A 13,904-nucleotide genomic window follows, 5' to 3' on the forward strand; every position below is an offset into this window, starting at 1 on the left:
GGCCGGGGCAAGGCAAATGGGGCGGAGGCCGCGAAGACGACGCAGGCGCAGTTTCCTCTCGCCCCCCCCTCCGGAGGTCAGGTTACGCCGGCGCAGGCTCACATTCTGGGCAATGTCGCCGGCCTCTGCGTCAAACCACGCAAGCGCGGTCCGGCGCACCTGACCCGTCAGGCTTTCGTCCGAAGACTACGCAGGCGCAGTCGCCGCGGCGGTTGCTTAGACTAGCTGCACGGTCGGGAGCGCGCGTCCATCGCGGTTTCTTCTCAGGGCTTGGCCGTTACTGGTGGTCCTGCGCTCTCCCAACGGCTGGCCGCGGGGTTTCCGGGCTGTGGTCGGGGCGTGCGCGCAGCTTCTTTCGGTAGACTGTGGGTGGAGGCTAGACGCAGCAGGTGGTAGCTGCGCAGAGCCTGGGCCCTGTTTGGGTAAAAGAAATAAGGAGTTTCAAATTCCTGTGCGGACCAAGTTATCTCTGCAAGTGGGATTTGGCCCAGAGGGCTTTCTATGCAGACACTGTGGACCACAGCTTGTCATTTTATGCGGAAGTTCTGTCCCACACTCTGCTGTCTTCTGTCATGCTGTTTTGGACTAGTTTCTTCTGTGATTTAGGATTATAAACCCAGATGAGGGTCACAGGTTGAAGCAACTGATTCACGGCCACTGGTCAATGAAGATGGTTTGGAATTCCGTGTCTAAGGTTCAAAGACAAGGCCTGAAGGGAAGGTGGTTGGGCTGCCAGTGCTCCTCAGATGGAACTTTTGGCCATCGTTGGTCTGGAACCCTGAGCCTACCTTATTTATGTCTTCTCTCTCTGCCTTTTATTCAGGGTATCTGATGCCTGTGGTTGAAGGTGGTGGCTGCATATCAGTCTAGATGGGGAACACCCCAGACATGCTTGGGTGGAGGTTTTAGCTAGCAGGTTCCCTACTAATCTACCTCTCAATGTTGTCCCCCGCTTGCACATCACTCCACACCTCATGCAAAAGGTAACAGGGATCCACCTCTTCTCTTATAGCCGGAGGGACAGATGGGACAGAACTAGCTTCAGGAAGGATTTCAGAAGCCCCAGGAAAACAGTTCCAGAATAACAAATGAAATAATTAGGAGAGAGTATGAACATTTGCCCACGAGGACTCAGCCCAGCAGGAGGTCTCAATTGGCTTGTTTGTACAGCTTCATACTAAACCACCTAACTAAACTCTTTCAGTCCTCCTAGCCCTGCCCAAGCTGTGCAGGGGAACAAAGAAAAGGGAAGTGGAAGAGAAATGAGGCTACTTGCCTGGTGTGCAAGGAACAAGCTTCCCCTTCTGTGTCTTGTGTAGTGTCAAGATGTCCAGGGTTTTGGAGGGCTAGGACATATTTGCATGTCCATAGGGACCCTAAGAGGCAAAGACCAGACAAGAGTTGATGACATTTGAAATCCTTCTTGGTTCTTATTTGTTATGTTAGAGTGAGGCAGTGGGTCCAGTAACGGGAAGGAGGATGCTACGGGCAGAGCATCAGCCCTTTGAGAGTGACTGTCCCTGAGAAGGGGAAGAGCAAGCAGAGCACTGTTTGGTTAGCCAGAAACTAGTTTTGTTTCGACATGTGCCTGTATGCATACCCGATTTCCAAGAAGATTGGAACCTTAGCATAGGAACCCCCTTGGGTCCTGGGGGAAGGGTCTAGTCATGACCTCTTACATCTCTGCTCTCACAGAACCACCCAACAGAGAAGAGTCTGTTGCTCCAGGGTTCAGAAAGGAAGTGCCTGCTAGGCTTCCTGTATGAAGAAGTGTTTGCTTCTATATGATCAAGAGCAGAAGTCGAGGCCCTTGTTTCCAGGTATGAAGGAGCCCCAAGGGTGTTCACAGTCTGCTCCAGAATGGCTGTCTTGATCCCTAGGATCTTGGAGCTACACCAGTGGTCACTAAGTAGTCTGTGAACATATTGATGACTTAATAGGAGTTATATAGGTGCTGTATCGGTTGCACTTCTCATTGCTGTAATCAAGTACTCTGACAAAAATAAGGCAGGAAGAATTTATTCTGGCTTACAGTACCAGGGTGCAGTCCATCTTGGCAGGATCTTGAGGCAGAAACCGGCTTTGTTGTGACTTATGCTTGTGTTTATGCCCAATTTCCAAGAAGATTGGAACCTCAGCATAGGACCCCCCTCGGGTCCTGGGGGAAGGGTCTTGTCACTTTGCATCTGCAGTCAGGAAATAAAGACCAATGAATTTGAGTGTTTAGCTAGCTTCTTTCTTTTTACTTAGTCTGAGACCCAAATCCTGGGAATGTTGCCACCCTTTTTTAGGGTAGGTCTCCCTACTCAATTAACCTAATCAAGATAATCTGTCACAGGCATGCCCAGAGGCTATCCTAAATTATTCTTCAGTGTTCCTGGAGGCTTTCTTCATGGGCAGGTGTAGGTCCTATCTAAGTTGACAACACTGACCATTACAGATTTTAACAGGTTTTGCAGGCACCAACCAAAACGTGAGCATTGAACTCTGGCTGGGATACTGACCTATGCTGGGCAGGGAGTTCTAGTTTACTTGCTCCCTGTCCCAGTCCTCCTGCTGAGAGTCAGTGAGGCCTTTATTTCCCATCTGAGAAATGGAGCAGGCTGGGAAGAGCTGTATCCATTACAGCTCCCTGCCCTGACTGTACACCAACCCTGTCCGGGGGCACCACAGTGGTCAAACCACCTTTCTAATTGAAGGGGTTGAGAGTCCAGATAACAGGAAGGGGTGCAGGTCTTCTCACTGGAGAGGTTCTTGGGCTAGATGTTTCAGGTTCTTGGCCCCTTGTTCAAGAGTGAAATAAAGAGGCTAGAGACCTCTTCCAGAAGTCATGAGTTCAATTCCCAGCAACCACATGGTGGCTCACAACCATCTATAATAGACCCTGATGCCCTTTTCTGACATGTTGGTGTGCATGCAAATAGAGCACTCATATACATAAAATGCATAAACAAATCCTAAAGAGTGAAATAAAAGAACATCCTGAGTGAGATATCCTAGAAGCAGACACATGGTATATACTCACTTATAAGTGGATATTAGACATATAATATACATATATAACATACATGTATAATATAGGATAAACATAACTAAAATCTGTACACCTAAAGAAGCTAAGCAGGAAGGAGGACCCTGGATAAGATGTTCAATCCTTATTCAGAAAGGTAAATGGGATGGACATCAGAGGAGGAAGAGAACAGGGAACAGGACAGGACCCTACCACAGAGGTAAGACTGAAAGACTCTACCCTACAGGCCTGCAGGGTATTAAAGCAGAGGCTGAGACTCATAACCAAACTTTGGGCAGAGTGCAGGGAATCTTATGAAAGAAGGGAGAGATAAAAAGATCTGTAGAGGACAGGAACACCAGAAGGAGAGGAAAAAAAAAAAAAAAGAAAAAGATCTGGGCACAGGGGTTCTTTCTGAGACTGATACTCCAACCAAGGATCATTCATGGAGACAACCTAGAACCCCTGCACAGATGTAGCCCATGGCAGCTCAGTATCCAAGTGGGTTCCCTAGTAATGGGGACAGGGACTGTCTCTGACATGAACTCAGTGGCCTCCTCTTTTGATTACCTCCCTGTGAGGGGAGTGCAGCCTTACCAGGCCACAGAAGAAGACAATGAAGCCAGTCCTGATGAGAACTGATAGACTAGGATCAGAGGGAAAGGGAGGTGGACCTCCCCTATAAAGTGGACTTGGGGAGGGGCATGAGAGGAGATGAGGGTGGGAGGGAGGGGACTAAGGAGGAGGCTACTGCTTGGATATGTAGTGAATAAACTAATAAAACAATAAATTTTAAAAAGAGTGAAATAAAAGTCCACATAGATTATAAAGTAGCAAAGAAAATATTCAAAAAATAGAACAGTTCACAACACATTGCAAGAGAATAGTGGACCACATGAGTGAAGATACTCATTAAAAATGTATGAGTGTTTTGCCTGCATGTATGTCTATGCACCACCTCATAGAGGCCAGAAGAAGACCTGAAATCCCTTACAACTGGATTACAGATGACTGTGAGCTTCCATGCGGATACAGGGAATCAAAATGGGGTCCTTTGCAAGAGCAGCGAAGTGCTCTTTGCTTCGAAGCCATCTGTCCAGCCACAGGGCTTCCTTTTATGGAGCTTAAGGAGTTTGGTTACTAGGGATCTGTAGCATTGTTCTTTATTTTGACAGACCGAGTCATAAATTTTAATGCTGTGCATGTTCTTTCTCATAGTGCACCTGATTTTAATCATATGCACACCCAATTATGCATAGACTTTAGATAGTAAGTAGATTCTCCTTAAAAGTTCATTTAGAGGAGACACTATCTGTATCCACATATTGAGAATATGTTTGTCAATGATAGTCCTCAAGGGGAAGAGAAACATTCCATTGTTCAGAGTGGAGTATGTTTGTAGCTGAATACAAATGAGAGTCCTAGGTTGCTAACAAGTTGTTGGGTACAGTGCTCAGAAAGGAGAGTGTGTGTGTGTGCGTGTGCGTGTGTGTGTGTGTGTGTGTGTGTGTGTGTGTGCGCGCACACACGTGTGCACATGCGATTCTAGTACATACAGGTGAGAGTCCTAAGCTGGCAAATGCATTATGGAAGGGTTGTGTAGAGAGTCTAAACCAAGTAGAGTCCCAGGTTCCTAATCTATTCCCTATGGTTGCCTGTCTCAGTGGGATGCTGGCTGGGTTTGGAGCCCCTTTCTGGGGACCGGTGGCAAAGTATGTATGCAGGTGATGGGGATATGTTTAGACAACCACTGGGATGTTATGGAGGCAGTGAGAAACCATCCACAGAGACCACTGAGATACCCTAAATGATAAAAATGGGCACCACTTGAAGAACTACCTTGGGAGAAAGTTGGAGATCAGTGCCTAGAGAGGCTGCTAAGCTCAGGTGAGAGGGAACTTGTGGAATGAGAGCTTCCTGTAGGAGTTAGGGACATACATAGGTTATAACAGTGAGTAGCACCATTTGACAAATGGGTGGAATGCAAATACTTTTCCTAGCTGTAGCTTACCTTTTTAGACCCTTGTAGGGTCTTGTGTGGAGCAAAAGCGTTCAACTTTGGTAAAGGTTGCATTTATCAATGTTTCCTTTGAAATCATAATTTTCACATTCAGTTTAATAAATTGTTGCTTAATTTTAGATCCCAGAGACTCTCTACTAGTGCTTTTTGGAAAGAATATAGACTTTAAATCCTTGGTCTGAGGAGGTAGTGGTAGATGCCTTTAACCCTAGCATTTGGGAGGCAGAGGGGCAGGTAGATGGATCTCAGAGTTTGAAATGTTGCAGGATATTTGATGCTGTTGTGAACCCTGAAACTGTGAACTGTAAAAACCTGTTTCTAATTGTGGAATGGCTCAGTCTTTGATCCTAGAGTTTTCTGTTTACTGTAAACAGGTACTTGTGGTGTGGCTCAACCTAAGCACACACTTTTAATCCAAGAGCTTTCTGTAAACAGGATTAAATAAAATTAACCATATACTAGCTCAGAGAAAGCACGCATCTGATGTTCCTACTCAGCTGATATCCCAGAAAAACAAAACAAAACAAAACTTTTTTTTTAAATCTAGACAGGATTTCTCTGTGTAGCCTTGGCTGTCCTAGACCTCCTTTGTAGACCAGGCTAGCCTTGACCTCCCAGAGATCTGCCTGCCTTTGCCTCTCTGCATGCTGGGATTACAGGCATGTGCCAGTGCGCCCAGTGGGAAGGCCTTTTTACTCAGTTTATGTCCCAGAAGGAAAGAGCTCTTCCTCTTCCTTATTCCTTCTTTTGGAGCCAGCCTGATCTACAGAGCAAGTTCCAGGACAGTCAGGACTACACAGAGAAATCCTTTCTCAGAATAATAAATAAAAGACCCTAGAACTTGGTAAATGCTTAAAGTGGTTGTTTGTATTTCTACAGCAAGATGGGCCATGGAGCGTGGAGAACCACCCAGAAACTCCTGGGCAAGCTAACCTGGAGCATACAGTGGAGCACCAGCAACCTATAAGAGAGACCTTGCCTCAAGTTGTAAGGCAAGAACCAACTATAAAAAGTTGCCCTTTGACCGCCACACATATGCTAGCACTTACATATACATAAAATAAAGAACAAATTTGAAAGTCGCTTGTGTCTTGAGAACTTGCTGAGCTCACTTATTTCATGAAGGTTTTTAAAGTTTTTTTTTTTTTTTTTTTTTTTTTTAATATGTCTGTGTGTTTTGCACGTGTGTGGCTTCGCTGGAAAAGGGTGGCAGGTTCCTAACTGCTGGTTACAAGCATTGTAAGCTGCCCAATGTGTGCTGGAATCTGTCTCAACAGCAAATGCTCTTAACTGCTTAGTGAATGAAAATAAGGACATGACTGCTCCCAGGTATCCAAAATGGCTGGGTGACATAAAAGAAACGAGAAGGTGAGGGAAGGGAAGCTTGGGGGCTGGGGAAGTTTACAGTGGGGGACAGGGTATGTCAGCAGCCAGGAGAACTCTTAACAGGTACTTGTGAGTAGGGACTGAGGAAACTAAAAGATTAGCTAATAGGCACTGCAAGCATAAGTTAATGGAACTATGGCTCCTCTTTTTGCCAGAGGTAAGCAAAATGACTCCTTTTAGCTAGTTGGAACTATCTTAAGGCCCTCAAGGAATCCTGGCTTTTGTCTAAATGCAGACTTTGGGAAATGAAATTTCTAGAGACCCAATACTGAGCCATCTCTCCAGCTCTTCGTTCCAGGAGGGTTTTGTTTAGTGGTGGTATTTTGTCCTGAGTGCTGGCACAAAAGGCACCAACCCCCAGCTCAGATATCTCTATTTCAGCTCCCTATATAGAGAAAATAATTTGATTTAATGCTGGGAGCTGGGTCATGGGTCAGAGCCTTGTACACTCAGCAGCATATATTACACCACTGAGTTATACTGCCAGCCAGAGGGAGAATTTAAGGAATTGACCTATGCAATTATGGAGACGTGGTAAGTAAAAAATCCAGTGAGAGAGGCCAGCAGACTGGAGTCTGAGGAAGGAGTTGAATAAAGTTCTAGTCCAAAAGCCATCTGCTGTACAACCAGAAGGAGCTGATATTGCAGAATAAATTCAAAGAAAGCCTATTTGAGAGTTCCCTCTTGTTCTTGTCTTCAGTTGTGTTCAGGCCTACAGTGGATTGGCAGAGGCCTGCCCACATTATGGAGGACAATCTCCTTTATTCAAAGCTCAGTAAAAAGTGTAAATCTCATTCAGAAACACACGAAATGATGTCTGACTGGGTATGGTGACCCAGTGTCTTAGTTACCATTCTGTTGCCGTGAGAAGACATCATGACCAAAGCAAGTCTCGGTATTGAATTGGGGGCATCCTTACAAGCCTCAGAGGTTTAGTCCATCATCAGGCTTGGGGAGCATGTTGGCATGAAGACAGGCATGGTGCCAGAGAAGTAGCAGAGAGCTTTAATCTTGATCCATAGGAGTCAAGGAGTGGGGGTGAGAAAAGAGGGAGAGAGAGGCTTTTGAAACCTCACATCCCATTCCCAGTGACACACCTCCTCCAAGGCCAGACCTCCTAATCCTTTCCAAACATTTTATCAACTGGGGACTAAGCCTGCAAATATATGAACCTCTGAGAGGATTCTCAAGCCACCACACCCAGGGACACTGATACCTATTAGCCATCATAATTTTCTTCTGAGTCACAACATCTGGGTGTTCCAGAATTTGACCTGTGTCTCCCCCATATCAGTACTATATTTGGTCTTTTCTTGACTGAATTTTATCAATTTTATTGATCATTTTTAAGAACCAACTTTTTGTTTCATTGATTTTTCTCATTTTTCAATTCCATTGGTTTCTACTTTATATTATTTCCTTCCATTCTTTTGGGTTTATTTTGCTCATCTTGGTCTAGGTTCTCAAGATGGGAGCTGTGATCTTGCATGATTACTTTAAGGTACTGTTTCTTTTTGAGACAAGTTCTTGCTATGTAACCCTAGCTAACCTGGAACTTACGATGTAGACCAGGCTGGTATGAACTTGGAATAACCCTCTTGCATCTATCTCCTTGGTTCTGGGATTATAAGTATACACAACTAAACCTGGCCATGTTTCTTTTCTTCTAAGATATGAGTTTAACATGTAGATTTCCCTATGTTCAGAGTTTTTGATATATTGTATCTTTTTCACTCAATTCAATATATTTCAATTTCCTAATGCCTCTTTTTTGTTTTATTTTGGTTTTTAATTTTACGTGGTAGAGAGATAGCTCATATAAGAGCACTTGTTGCTCTTACAGAGGGCCTGAGTACAGTTCCCAGCACCCACATGGTGTCTCACAAATGTAACTCCAGTTTCAAGGAATCTGATTCTCCCTCTTCTGACTACCACAGGTGCCACACATGGTACACAAAAATACATTCAGACAGATCACTCATATACATAAAATACAAATTAAATAAAATAAATATAATATTTTAACATTTTAGTTTTAATGTCAATGTTTATGTGGGGGTAACTGCATGTTGGGTTCAGCTGTCCAGGGAGATCAGAAGAGGATTTCCTGGAAATGGAGGTCTAGGCAGTTGTGAACCATCTGACATAGGTGCTAGGAAACTCTGCCAGAGTCCTCTGCAAGAAAGGACACTCTTAACAACTGAGCCCCTACTGTCAAACAGGATCTCACTAAACAAACCAAACTAGCCTTGAGCTCTTAGGCCTCCTGATTTCTGCATCCCAAATTCTGGGATTACAGGCATATACCACCATACCAGGCTTTGGTCATGTTTCTGTGTCATCTGTTTTATTGTTATTGTTGATTATTTGAAACAGTGTCTATATGGCCTTAGTTGGCCTGGAACTTGCTGTGTAGAACAGGCTGGACTCAAACTCGCAGAGATCTACCTGCCTAAACCTCCCAAGTGCTGGGATTAAGGGTGTGCACCACCCACCCATACTCAGTTTTGTTTTGTTTTTTTCTTTTCCAAGACAGGTTTTTCTCTGTGTAGCCCTGGCTGTCCTGGGACTCACTCTGAAGACCAGGTTGGCTTCGAACTCACAGAGATCTGCCTGCCTCTGCCTGACAACTGCACTGCCATGGAAACCACAACCAAGAGGAGCAGCCCAGGAAGTTCTCACCTACACAGAACAACTAACTCCCTGACTAAATGACAGGGAAGGCTTCAGGGAGGTGTCTGTCTCACTTACCTGTCTTGTCATTACTGCATTATTTTTTGTCCTGGCTGAAGTTGTCTTCTGTTATCATTACTTCCTCCTCGAGAGCTTCCTTCAGCTGGTTTTTCTGTGTGTGATACATACAGGTACATGCATTGGCCTGCGCGCGCGCACACACACACACACACACACACACACACACACACACACACACACACATTCATGTGTGCATGCACACATGTACAAATGTATCTGTACACATGCACAGAGACCAGAAGAGGGTCTTAGTGTCCTCTACCAATCTCTATTTCTTTTTATTTATTTTTATTAATTACACTTTATTCACTTTGTATCCCCCCCATAAGCCTCTCCCTCCTCCCCTCCTGATCCCACCCTCCCTTCCCCTTCTTCATGAATCCCCCTTCCCAAGTCCACTGATAGGGGAGGTCCTCCTGTCCTTCCTTCTGATCTTAGTCTTTCAGATCTCATCAGGAATGGCTACATTGTCATTTTCTGTGGCCTGGTAAGGCTGCTCCCCCGTCAGGGGGGAGGTGATCAAAGAGGAGGCCACTGAGTTCATGTCAGAGACAGTCCCTGTTCCCATTACTATGGAACCCACTTGGATACTAAACTGCCATGGGTTACATCTGTGCAGGGGTTCTAGGTTATCTCCATGCATGGTACTTGGTTGGAGTATGAATCTCTGGGAAGACCCCTGTATTCAAATTTTCTGGTTCTGTTGCTCTCCTTGGTAATCTCTATTTCTTAGAGACAGGGTTTTTCTGAGACCCTGGAGCTCTTGTTTTTGTTTGTTTGTTCAATCTCTGGGCTAGGCTGGACGCCAGAAAGCCTCAGCAGTCTTTTTTTCTGGCCTCAGAGCTGGGGTTTTCCAGGCATTCATGGAATGCCTGTTTGTTATATGTGGAGCTCAGGTAGGTCTCCTGATTATGCAGCAAGCACCCTAACTTCTGAGTCATTGCTCTGGTTTGTGTCTAGTATAGTTCTGCTCATAGGGCATTGTTCTATTCTTATCATTGTTCCTCTGTCAATAGAGAGTCCTTTTAGATGTTTGCTTTCAATCTGAAAGAGTTTCATCAAGCAGACTATTTGTGGTGGACAGTTCTTTTCTTGAGAAGCAGGTCTTCCTGCCCTCAATGGCTTCTGCTGAGAAGGACTGAGATTGTAGGCAGGGTGTCATCTCCCTGAGTCCACTTTGCAGATGTTTTGTCCTCAGTTCAGAAGTTTACCCATGATGCATATATCAGGCTTCTTGGAGTTTATCGAAGTTGGACCTCACTAACCTTGAATGTGCCAGTTCATGTCTTTTGCCATATTTGGGAAGTATCTATTATTGGATCTTCAAATATTTTGTCAGCTGCATGCATCTTCTTGTACTCCAGTGACACAAAACCTAGAAAAAAAAAAAACCTAGATTTATTTTTTTAACAGTCCCATAGATCCCTGAGGTTATGTTCAATTTCTTTCAGTTTATTTTCTGTCTATTGTGCAGTTGGGCAACTTTTATGATGTTATCTTCCAGTTCAGGTACCACTCCTATGTCATTTTTAATTTGCTATTGAATCTATCCAGTACATTTTTCAAAAATTTGGTTCATTGTATTTTTTTAGTTCTGTAGCTTCCCTTTGATTCTTTAGATAACATTTTTTCCTGAGCTTTTCTATTTGTTCACTTATTTAAGATAATTTGTAATGACTGTTGAAGTGTTTTTGTGATGGCTGCTTGACCGTCTCTGTCAGACAATTCCACATCTGATTCCTTTGTGTTGGCACTGATTGATGATCTCTTCCCATTCAAGTTGTGAGTTTTGATTTAAGTCATCTTTTAAACACGATTGGACAGTTTGGGTTAGGGTTATGAGACTGAATCCTCCTTAAGCCTCCCCTGTCACGTAGTCAGGGAGTTAGTTGTTTTGGGTAGGTGAGGGCTTCCTGGGCTGTTTCTCTGGGTTGTGGTTTTTAGGGCAGCGCAAGTTTCAGAGCCCTTGCCATCCTATTCTGGTCTGTTTTAGTCACCTGGTGCCACGGGGGCATCTGGTTAACTCTCTGGTGTTGCCTGTAGGGATAGAAGTGCTTCTCATGCTGCCCAGAGTTGCTGGGTGGGAGGGGGAGAAACCAACTGAGGTGGACTTGCTACTTACAGGCTCCTGTCTCTGATGACTTTATGGAAGGCGCTCCGGCTTCCCTCTCTATGGGGCAGGGGTCTAGGAAGACACAGATGTACTTGGACACCTTTGCCACTTGACTGGAGGTTCAGAAATGGGCTCCCACTTCAGTGGGGAATGGGAGACTGCAGCTGTATGTTTTCTAGGGCCTTGGCCAGCTGCTTTCCTCCGCTTGTCATTGAGACTTTCATAATCACCTGCTGTGTCCCTTAAAAGTTGTGTTTGGCTGGAAGGAGCAGGAAGAAAGTACTTTATACCATTAGGCCTGACTAGAAGCCTCTGGTTTTTTTATTGTTTGAAACATTTCAGTCTCTTGGGTGCTAGTAGTGCAGGTGGGTACCCCATCCTAGGCTCCACAGTTACTTCTAGAGCAGTTTCATATCCATCATCAGTCACTCTCAATTTCCTTCTCCCAAAGTCCTTGGAAACGAAATCTTTCTTTTCTTTTTTTTTTTAAAGATTTTATTCATGTACATGAGTGCTCTATTTACACATATGCCTACATGACAGAAGAGGCATTAGACAGAAGAGGGCATGAAATCCCATTATAGATGGTGCTGGGAATTGAACTCAGGACCTCTGGAAGAGCAGCAAGTCTCAGACTCAGAGCTCCACCTGCCTCTGTCTCCCAAGGGCCGGGATTAAAGGTGTGGGCCACCACTGCCTGATAACACCTGTCCTTTTGTGCCTGGCTTCCTTTGCTGAATTTGTTTTCCAGGTTTATCTACATTATAAATGTCAGTATTTCATCTTTTTTTTTAAATTTCAAATAATATTCTATTTGTGGATATACATTTTATTTATCTATTCACCAGTAACGTTCCCCCTTTTTGCCTATTGTGAATAACCCTGGTTTTAGTGTTCCATGCAAGGCATGTTTTTTCATTTCTTTGGGGCGTGAACTTAGAGTGGAATTGTAGTGACAGGTTAACTTATGCTCAGCATTTTGAGAGGTTTTCCAAAATAGTGATACTTGAGCATCAGCGTTTCTGTGTTCTTGTCAACACACCCTACAACGTTTGGGTTCTAGCCCAGTGGATGTACAGTAGCATCTTGCTGTATAGTGCATTTACAGTTCCTTGGTGGCTGATGGTGGAGTGTTTCCCTGTGCTCATTGGTATATCTTCTTTGCAGAAGTTTGTTCAAGTCCTTGGCCCATATTTGAAAATTTTGTTTGATTGTTTTGAGTTGAGGACCTTGGCTTCCATTCTGGGGGAGATGGCATCCACAGTGTTCTCAGTTTAGGAGCGATGGAATCACTTGGAGTGCTGCATAGAGGTACAAGGTGTATCTAAGTGATGAGCCAGACACAGGGGTCATCCAGGCGAGGGATGCAGGTCTGTTCCTGGGTGCACTGTGAAGGGGAACTCTCAGAATTTGCTGACGGATTTTTTTTTTTTAAAGACATGGTTTCACTTTGTAGCTCTGGCTGCCTTTGATCTTGCTGTGTAGACCAGGCTGAACTCAGAGAGAGGTCTGCTTGCCTCTACCTTTTGAGTGCTGGAATTAAAGGTGTACACCACCATGTCCAGATGCGGATGGATCTTATGTGAGCAGTTAAGGCTGCCTATCATTCAGAAGCACAAAGGTCCCAGTAATTGGGAATGCCTTCGTGTCATATAGCTTCTGGAACACAGAGTGGGCAGCTTCATTAAAGGAAATTTGTTGTCCCGTAGTCTGGAGGCCAAAAGTCTGAAATGAGTGTCTGCAGGATCACCTACCTCTCAAACCTACAGTGGAAGAGACCTACAGTCTCTTCTAGCTCCCGATGGCTGTCAGCCCTTCAGCGTCCTTGGCTTCATGGTAACATCACTGCAGTCTTTGTCCCACTGCGCCTGTATCTAAATTTACCCCTTCCACAGGATGTGAGGCACAGGAGTGGGGCCTGGCTCAGTGACATGACCTTAATAACACATGAGGACTGTCTTTCCAAACCAGGTCATGGTTCAGTACTGTGACTGAGGACTTCAAAACAGCTTTCCAGAAGACATACCTCTTCCCATAGTGGAGGAAGACAACTGCAATTTGGGGATGAAGGCTGAAGCCAAGCCTCAGAAGGGTTATGTCTGAGAGGCCCATTAGGCTTCTTAGAGAAGATGCCAAGGAGGCTGCTGAAGAATGGTTTTCAAAATTAACAAACCTGACTCATACAACTCTAAAGCAAAGATGTGTCAGAGATTTATTTAATCATAAATGAGCAAAGCCAGCATGTTAGTGAGAGCATTTCATGAGACTGAAGAGAGACAGTTGCAATGACTGGCACAGAGCTTGTCTGAGTAGGCTTGCTAGCCTAGATTACAAAATAAAACTGTAATGCTTTTCAGGGCCATCAAAAGGCCACTTTTTCTATCTTTTTCCCAGACAGAAGTAATTGTTCATTGTTCACTATTGAATTTATTTGCACTGTCTTCAGACAAGAAACATTTAACTTAGCCATCTCTTTTCTACCTTTACTGACTAATGAAAGATCATAATTGATGTTCCAGCAAGATGTAGATCTTAGGAATCAGAAAATTCTCTCAGTGAGTCTGGTGGACTACACTCAGCCTGCTGCTGAAAAGATACATGCTATCCTTTTGTTTAATCCT

The 13,904-nt window shown here is 44.5% G+C and overlaps 1 long non-coding RNA gene across 3 annotated transcripts; it reads left to right on the forward strand.

The window, feature by feature from the left end:
- Nucleotides 1-50: 50 nt before the first annotated feature.
- Nucleotides 51-6,112, forward strand: LOC129691137 (uncharacterized). 3 transcript variants are annotated; one of them, XR_008722412.1, is made up of 3 exons: nt 51-1,146; nt 1,696-1,820; nt 5,910-6,112. It is a non-coding gene; the product is annotated as an uncharacterized LOC129691137 (long non-coding RNA). The 3 variants fall into 3 exon arrangements; XR_008722413.1 differs by having other exon boundaries at nt 51-694; nt 824-1,820; XR_008722411.1 differs by having other exon boundaries at nt 51-1,820.
- Nucleotides 6,113-13,904: the final 7,792 nt, after the last annotated feature.

Source organism: Psammomys obesus, unplaced genomic scaffold (genome assembly GCF_907164565.1).
Source record: "Psammomys obesus unplaced genomic scaffold, mPsaObe1.curated_primary_1811, whole genome shotgun sequence".
NCBI classification, from domain to species: domain Eukaryota; kingdom Metazoa; phylum Chordata; class Mammalia; order Rodentia; family Muridae; genus Psammomys; species Psammomys obesus.